The sequence below is a fragment of the Perna viridis genome, chromosome 5 (genome assembly GCF_037379345.1).
Source record: "Perna viridis isolate PV_CMFRI_1.1 ecotype Kerala chromosome 5, ASM3737934v1, whole genome shotgun sequence".
Taxonomy (NCBI): Eukaryota; Metazoa; Mollusca; class Bivalvia; order Mytilida; family Mytilidae; genus Perna; species Perna viridis.
Window position 1 is genome coordinate 10,001,330 of NC_142449.1, and position 9,948 is coordinate 10,011,277.

At 32.4% G+C, this 9,948-nt stretch overlaps 1 long non-coding RNA gene across 1 annotated transcript; it reads left to right on the forward strand.

Moving 5' to 3' along the window:
* Window positions 1-618: 618 nt before the first annotated feature.
* LOC148615919 (uncharacterized) lies at window positions 619-1,977 on the forward strand. Its single transcript, XR_015922086.1, has 2 exons — window positions 619-1,170; window positions 1,907-1,977. It is a non-coding gene; the product is annotated as an uncharacterized LOC148615919 (long non-coding RNA).
* The last annotated feature ends 7,971 nt before the right edge of the window (window positions 1,978-9,948 follow it).

Genomic DNA, 9,948 nt, shown 5'->3' on the forward strand with positions numbered 1-9,948 from the left:
CTTGTTTTTTAACAATATTAATGAAGAAATAGTTTTAAAAGTAATCATTTTCTGAGAAATTGGTCTATTTTTAAAAATTTATTTCTGACATGCCTCCCCCTTTTTCTTGATCACATGTCAAAAATCCTAAATCTTTAAATTTTCACAAAAGGTGATATATTTGGCTTTAAATTTGTAAATACGGTGTTTTCACATTAAAACATGACCAGTAAAGGGCACCTAAAGCAAAAAAAGTACTCAATAATGGATTTTCCATGTTGCCATAGGGGAATGCTGATATGGCCTTAACCGCAGTAATGAAAGTGAGTTTTTCCTCATTTCTAACCTAATTTTTGCTCAAATCTACACAAAACTTGATTTCAAGTGCTTATTACCACCATATTTAGGTAAATATAGCCCTCAAAGTTTAATATTTGATATTTTTACTAAATTTTCTACACTTTTTACAAGATAGGACATAAAAATCAGCCAAAAAGACCAATTTTCCATAATTTCGACCTATAACTTAAAAAAATGCATATTTTGAAGGATTTTTGTAGTGTATTCCTCTCATGGCAAAGTTAACAAGATCTTCAAGTAGTTTAAAGCTATTTCAAGAAACTTTTCATTTTGCCATGGCTTCATCTTAAGGCTAAAAACCACTAATTCCACTTTCCATAGGCTTCTATGCTAATTTCACAATATTCAATGGCTTCTCTGGACTTTACCTTAACTTTAACCTGCAGAGGACTATATATCAGCATGATTCTACATATGTCAGCTCACAATCCTCAGAATGGCATGTGGGGTTAGCAGACTTGCAGTGCAGTACTGGTCACCGGAAGTGAAGGGTCTATAAATAGCATGGGAAATCCCAGTGTTTTCACAAGATAGGGGTATATTTAAAAATCATTATGGCGATTAGACTTCACATCACAAGAAGCAAAATGCACCTATAAAATGTACAGAAATGTTTTTCCTTTCAGAAACTGTTTCAATTTTTTAAATAAGATGAGAACTTTTTTCACAGCACTATGAGGAACAGGGGTAATTTCTGCGTAGGACTATTTTTGCGTACGTTCCAAATGCTCATTGGTTGAATTGGTGGTCTGTAACCATAATGCTGCAGCCATATTATTACAAAGCCACAACATATGGATGATTTTCCTTTTACATACGGGTCACTAATAGGTAACAAAAAATAAAATTGTTGATTGCTTAAAATTATTCTTCTTATAAATCAGATTTCCATAGTTATTGTTTGTTATGAAGATTACAACTGATGGGATGTTATATCTTTTTTTCAACATTTGCATATTGTGCATGCACTCATTTATTGTGTACTTAAATACCAGTCCACAAAAAATTCAGACAAGGCCTATGGTAAAGTCATTCATGGTGAAGAAAAATCCACCCAATAAATGATGCTTTTTCAGTCTACATATGCTATACTTTCACAGAACAATAACCATTTCTGCATTCAGTTCTGCACTTTTAAGAAAATCATACATTCATCTCCCACTGAAATCAACCAAATAAAGCCAAATCAAGAACGATGACTCTTCCAAAGTGCAAATTTCATGTGCAATCTATATGATTTTTATCTCAAAAGCCTAACAACCTACTGAAAAACTAAGACTTGTCATGTGATCATAAGTTGTGTCTGAACAAGAAATAAGACTGAATTCGGGGTTTCTTAAGATGCACGAATTACCTTCTGTCTGATTTTTAGAAAGACTGATACTTAATTAGGTTTATCAGCAGTCAAGAAATTCTGTAAATAAATGTCTTTAAAAGTTAAAACTTTATAAAGAAAACCCTAATATTTGATAATATGCTGAATACATTTGACTTTTTTGAAAGAAAGGCAATTAAAACTGGATTACAAGCAGCAGCCATGTGATGAAGATGGTAATTTTTTTTTCAGTGAGAAAAGAAGAGTGAGGAAGCGATGACGAACTTGAAGGTCGACAAAATAATAAACTTTATTAATTATCACCAGTTTTATATTGTTATGTTCTGTATTCCCCCCATAAAAAAGAGTATATCTTAAATATTTTTAAATCACATAGACTTTAGATTAATTATTTAGAATCATATTGTCTTATTTTTGCAAGATAAGACATGTTTAAACTATATTTGAAGAAGGACGTAATTTTTTGTCTGGCCCATAAGTGAGAATCAACTCCCTCTAGTGGAGACTAATAGTTTTATTCAGGAAAAGGGGTTAGTCATACGAAATATATCCTTAATCTTGATTAAAGTTGTCTGTTAAATATACAAAGTATATTGAAATTCATGTTTTTTGTCATTGGCTTCACTATTCAACGTTCCGATATGTTTCTTGTATACGTTTATTTTCTAATTAAGGCTTTCTATGCTGCTGATGATAGGTTACTCAATACCGAAATTTGAAATACGATTGGTATTTCGTCATTTAAAAATTTTGCTTTATCGTCTTCTTTATTATCAATTTATCTGCTTACACCAATAGTGAAGATTTTGTTTTTTTTTTTTGTTTTTGTTTTTGTTTTTTTTTTGTTTTTGTTTTTTTGTTTTTGTTTTTTTGTTTTTTTGGTTTGTTTTAGATATGACAAAAATGGAACTACCTATTATCGTAAAAGACTATAAAATAGAATCTTGGATCGTTATGTTGTATCCATCAGCAATATGAAAACTGATTAATTCAACGGGTCATAGTTTTCCTTCCCTCGTTTGTCTACCCCGGACTTGACTTTTTATGAGCAACTCGGCGGGTGTTTCTAGAAAAGCAGAGGATGCTTACCCTACCGATGCACCTGGTCCATGTTCCCAGTTTTTAGTGGAGTTCGAGTTGCTTATTTGCTTTTGTTACTTTGTATGTATGATTTTACTTACTTTATGTTCTTAGTTGTGTATGTCTGTTTTCCATGTCTGGTCTTTGTCCCTGGATTACATTCTTTTGATTACCGCTATAACCTTGGTTCCCTTGATTACTCTTTCAATGAATTAAAGGAATCAAAGGTGTTATCATAATTGTACTTGAAAAGAAGAAAACATTTACAATGTTGATTATATAATCAATTTCTCCAATAAACGAGTATATTTATCATAATTTTCAACTAAATGCTTTTGAACGACGAACCTGAAGGTTATTCTTTTAAATCCAGGTGCCAAAATCAAGTAGGATAATTATGGCATCGAAGAATTTTTGATTAAAGTTGTCATTTTTTATTAAGATATTCCTACCAAGGTTCATAAGCGTCGTTATACATTATGCCAATAGGATAAATAGCTACTCTACATTGCAACTCAAATGACACTGAAGGGAAAATAAGTATATTGTCCAATTACAGAAAAAAAAAGAAATATGTACACCCCCCCCCCATTCTATTCGGTTCTTTGATTGATCTTCGCTTTGCATTGCTGGGATGCATATCTAATCAATCTTAGGATGGCTCGTACATCTTCGGGTACGATGGTTGTTTTCCCTTCTGCGTAGCTCACTTCAGTCAACCATACAACGTTCAAACTGATTTTTTGTATAAACGTCAATCTGGTCACCGACTAACATCAAATCTAAAAATGTATATCATGAGGACAAATAACACCGCGTGTTCATATGAAAATATCAAGGTCACCTATCACATGACTCATATACTTTAATTTTGAATGTAATACTCTGTTCTGTTTGCCATTATCAGGTAAATATATTAGTTGTCTGCCTCTTATAACAGTGTAAACTCTCTGATAAAATAAAGTTTTGACTTGTCTGTGTTATTTAGTTTTAACATTGTCACCCTCGGTTCAGCAAATTAATGTATTATTAACTTATAGTAGCCTTAACATAACTGAATAACAAATGACAAAAGATGTATTTTGGGGTAGGGGAAATCGACTTTGGTATTTACACTATTACTGGCATATGCATCCCGTTTAAAAAGTCAGCAGACAATAGTTTGACAAACAATATAGAATCTCGAGTTCAGTTCGCAGCGGCAATAACAAGATAACAAGATTATTTTTTTTCGAATTTAACTTTGTTTTATTTTTTAAATTTAATCGTCTGGGAAAGGATTTGTTTTTAAATAAAACAAATAATACTTACATTATTGAATAAAATTCGATTATTTCAGTACTTATAAACGTAAAAGTTCCACATAAAATGCTGAATCAAATTCAAATATGTTCACCAGTTAAATGGAATAAACTACGTTTAATAGCCAGTGTTTGAATTACCTTAAATACAAAAAAGATATGAAACAAATAGGTATAATCTGTTTATTTTCATATAAATACTATACAGATTGGTGACCTGACACAAAAACCGAAAAGTAATAACAAGTATGGACAAAATGTATTCAGGGGAATCAAAATTCTAGCGGAAATATGTAATTCAGGGACAATGAACAATTGAAAAAAAATACACACACAACAAAAAACATAAAATAACCACAAAATACACACAAAGTAACAAAAGTTAAACAATAACTCGACCTCCACTAAAAACTGAAAGCATGGACCAGGTGCATCGGTAGGATAGGTGTACTCTGCTTTTCTTAACACACCTGCGGAATTACTCATGAAAGGTCAGTCAAGTCCAGGTTAGACGAAAGAGGGAAGGAACACCTTGTAATAAATAATATAGCATATGGGTTTAAATTTCATATTTGTATTAAGGTTTTTTTGTCTTCAATGTTAATGACTGCTTTAAAAGGAACTTGTATTTTTACTTGTCGAGGAGTTGATGAAGCATAAATGAATTTCATTGTTCTTTGCCATCAATACGCTCACAATTTAATGAGGGTTTCCATATTGATTGTCTCTAAATATGATTTCTTGTTTCTGAATTGTTAATGCAAAACAAAAGAAACTAATTCTCATTATCAATTTTCCCTTGATTACTATTTCAATTAAATAAAAATTTGAGCATTAACGGTTCATAAAAAGGGAATGAATGCTAATTCTAAATTTGGCAAATGAATTTTGTATAAGTTTAAATTCATTTTAATTTCAAATGAAAGTCAATATTTTGAAAGTGCTTTGAACAGCCTTTCTGTGATTAGTAGCTCATAAAATATGAATGAAATAGATGTCTAATACTAAGTGTGATACAATAATTATATCACTGAATATTTATCCCGTTGCATTGCCGAATTCCTTCAAGTCACGAATAGTAAATTTCTTTTGAAAGTAGTGTGCTGATAGCAACTCTTTCAAGTTTCCCCATACGACGTCATAACATATCCTGTTGTTATGAAGTTTTAACTTTTTAAGAAGCAGTTTTTATCAATGTTAAGTTCATTGCAGTAGCTGGGTTAAGAAAATGCAATACCCATCTGAATCAAACAATTACTGACACGAACCTCCCTGTTGAAGGGATGAATGGAACTGTTATCAACAATTTGTTTTGTTTGGTTTTTTTTTTCTGTTTTACCGTCATTCTGTTTTCATTCTAAATGAAGATATTAAACCTTATGTTTGGGAGATTGTTTTAAATGGAAAATAAAGTTTTATTCAATAATGAATTATTTGTTGAATGGTCTTTTTGATAAAGACAAATCTTTACACAAGCGTTTTCTTATTAAGTTTAGTTCTAAAAAACTACCTATTTTGACCACAGCTTCAAACTCCAGATTCTATATTATTTTTCCGTGGATTCTTTAAAACGGGGCGTATAGAGTCACTGATCGTGTAAAAAATAAAGTTATTAAGTTAGTACAGTTATGTGTAAACTATAATTATCTCATTAATTTGTTAAACCGAGGGCGACTGTATTTAAACTGGAATTATATTGTATGTTAGCCTACTCAGTGACCAGATTGAAGTAATTACCCCCCCCCTTTCAGTGCAATCGATAATGTTCTTTAATTTATCTTCGTTGTGCAATTTGTAACGTCCATCTGATCAATGTCGATGAGGTACGAGGTACGATGCTTTATTTCCCCGTCTGCGCAGCTCACTTTACGCAACTCTTATGTTGCATTGGCTGTTTGTACATTTAAGATAGATGAAGTCACTAACTGTCTTCATATCCTTGATGAACATTCCTAAAATACACTTGTCTGAAATATTATGCCCTATTTTAGGTGTTGAAGGAATCATGTTTAGATTTCCCTCATAAGACCTTGATCATTTTTCATATATTGCTCCTTTGATTTTTTTCATTGTTCCTGATATAGAATAAGTGTCTGAAACCGGCACTGGTAAATTAGATATTCATTAGGAGAAAGTAACTTTAATTTAAAAACACATTTGATATAACGACTCTACTAAATGCAGACTTGGTGTCATCAACCAGGTTTTTTTTCTTCATAATCAGCAAGGTTTCAAATAGCCTTTTTTAAATGTACAATATTAACTTTTCCATAAGGTAAAATATGTAAATTTTGTATACGAACCTTGCCTTTCTTGGCCACATATTTTGACCTACACTTAGAAATCGATGGTAAAGGAAAACTATTGACCAAACTTTACGACAAACATGATGACTTTTCATTTAGAATTGTCAACTTTCCCTTCATTTGTGGCAACATCCCTTCAGCACTTCCGTATGGAGTGTTCATATCACAACTTATGTTACGTTATGCCAGAGCTTGCCGAAACTACGCTGACTTTTTGAATCGCGTTAGACTTCTAACAAGTAGACTTCTGGAACAGGGTTATGTTGCTACAAGATTGAGGTCATCACTACAGAAGTTTTATGGTCGTCATCATGAACTCGTGGATCGTTATGGTATATCCATCTGCGCCATGAAAACTGATTTGTTCAATGTGTTACAGTTTTCCTTTCCTCTTTATAGTTTTCCTTTCCTCTTTCGTCTACCATGGACTTGGCTTTTTATGAGCAACTCGACGGGTGTTTCTAGAAAATTAGAGGACGCTTACCCTACCGGTACACCTGGTTCATGCTCCCAGTTTTTAGTGAAGTCCGAATTGCTCATTTACTTTTGTTACTTTGTATGTATGATTTTAGTTACTTTATGTTCTTTGTTGTCTATGTCTGTTTTCCATGTCTGGTCTTTATCCCTGGATCACATTCTTTTGATTTCCGCTATAACCTTGGTTCCCTTGATTACACATTCTTATGATATGTAGTAAATCTCAAAATGTAGGTTGTGTAAAAATTACTACACTGATAAACTGTACGCAATAGTCAAAAGGAAAAAATTCCCAAAACAAACGGAAAAATGAAGGCCAAAACTGGAAACAATCACAATGACCCCGACTTCAAATAGATATGGTGGATAAGCCATGTTATACACTGCTCAAAACCAGAAGTCAAAACAGTCCGAAAAAATACAGAAGATATATTGTTGGTATTAAACAAATCCACCATCTTAAATCCTACTGTTGAAAACGAATATTTTTAATAAGATCTTGATGTAGGAAATAAAACTTTTAAAGCAGCGTATGCGACGCCTTTTATTGCATTGGTCCAAAGGCCTGTTTCTGGTGCAACGATGGTATATTAAGCAGTCAGACTAGTGAAACGACAGTCATTCAATTTATGAAGCCTTATTCAGTATCAAAAATGAATCCTTACACCCCATAAAAAATTGACAACTCTATTTTCTGCATTCAGTGTATAAAAATAAAATTAAAACAATTAATTTAAAATTTGTTTTATCTTATTTTAGGGGTACTGGTTTCTGCTTTCAATTAAAACATAAATATAAGAGGTTAATTTTTACTGTATCTCCCTGATCGTTCTATATTTCAGTTTACGTCTTTTAAATAGCATTGGTATCATAACCATCATATTAGTTAAACATTTTTGAAAGCTGACTATATTGCCTAGATTTGCCTTATGTACATTTTTTACATTTACAAATGCTGAAATTAAGACGTTGGTTATGTTTATAATGCTAGTATTGATTTGAGACTACTAACAGCGAATTCATTTTCATTTCCTTCCTTAGGCTTCCAACTGTTATCATCGTCTGAATAAACCGCGCAGCCTAGTTCTTTTATCAAACATTATATGTAGTATAAGACAATTCGAACAATACCTTATCCATTCTCCCGGTTTATAGTTGAAATATAGAAATAGCAGAGGACGCTTACCCTACCGGTGCACCTGGTCCATTCTCCCGGTTTATAGTTGAGTCTCATTTGCTCATTTACGTTTGTTGCTTTGTACGTATTAATTTGGTTGTTTTGTATTCTTTGTTGTGTGTCTGTTTTCCATGACTGGTCGGTCTTTGTCCCTGTATTACATATTTCTAATTTCCGAGTTTTGAGTCCCATGATTACTCTTCCATAACAATACAAGAATGCTCATACCAGATTACTAGTTTATACGGAAGTATTTCGCCTTTTCTATAAAACCATATAAATATTTATAGGCTTGGTGTTCTCAAAATCAAAGGAATTATATGAATAAATATGATCTATAATGTATATTTTTACTATGATGCACAATGATTCAAGTTTAGTGCACGTAAATAAACGGCAAAATTTTTAATGACTGCAATTCTGTTGACTGCTATTAACGATTTGATACATCGCATCTACCTCAAAGAACTTGAGATAAAGGATACTACAGACACTGTAAAGTCAGCCTCATATCTTGACCTACATTTAGAATTCGATGATAAAGGAAGACTATTGACCAAACTTAAAGACAAACGTGATGACTTTTCATTCAAAATTGTCAACTTTCCTTTCATCTGTTGCAACATTCCTTCAGCACCTGCGCATGGAGTGTTCGTATCACAACTAATACGTTATGCAAGAGCTTGCCGAGACTACGCAGACTTTTTGTGTCGCGCTAGAATTCTAACAAATAGGCTTCTGGAGCAGGGTTATGTTGCTACAAGATTGAAGTCATCACTACAAAAGTTTTATGGCCGTCATCATTAACTCGTAGATAGTTAAGGTGTATCCATCTGCGCCATGAAAACTGATTTGTTCAACGTGTCCTTTCCTCTTTCGTCTACTATGGACTTGACTTTTTATGAGCAACTCGGCGGGTGTTTCTAGAAAATTAGAGGACGCTTACCCTACCGGTACACCTGGTTCATGCTCCCAGTTTTTAGTGAAGTCCGAGTTGCTCATTTACTTTTGTTACTTTGTATGTATGATTATAGTTACTTTATGTTCTTTGTTGTGCATGTCTGTTTCCCATTTCTGTTCTTTATCCCTGGATTGCGTTCTTTTGATTACCGCTATAACCTTGGTTCCCTTGATTATTCTATCAAATTATTGATGTATTTGCTATATTCTTAAACATACAATATTCTTTTTTAATTCTCACAATTAATCCCTTATTGTCACCAAGAATAAAAATATGTCAGTGAGATGTTTGTAACGAGGATAGGTGAGTGTTGTCATTTGATTTTATCTACAAGCAATTTATGTCTTTGAGGCCCGCTTTACAATAATTTGTAAAAAAAGACTAATGATCTAATGATGATATTTTTTTATAATATTACGTAAAAAGAAAGCTAAGGAAATCAAATTGACTTAACCCAGACATATAATAGGTTTTGGTATTTTCCGCTTGATCAAACAATCTGCAATATATTGCCTTCAGCTCGAATAATCTAACATTTTACAACAATGATTAGGCGTCTAGTTAGACCAAATTAGACATCATGTTTGGGGTAGAAACTATAAACCCTAAATAATTATCCTTTTCCCTTCCTGTAATGGGTCTTCTTTATTGATCATTAGTTTAAAGCATATGAAACACGCACAAAATTGAAATGTATCAATCCCAGATTCTAATAAGAATCACCACATGAATATAAAAAAAAGCTCAGGTCACTGAACATAATTTCTCAAAATCTTCAAGTCCCTTATTTAACAAATTATAAACATAGCATTGGAATCGACTTTGTGTTGGATTAATATCTGGCCTTTGATCGTCATATCATTGTTTGTAATCTCATAGAATCAATCGGAATAAATTACAGGAAGAAATCACATGTAGAAATCACGGAAAGAAAGTCAAAGGTTAAAAAAAAACAGAAATATTATGAAAAT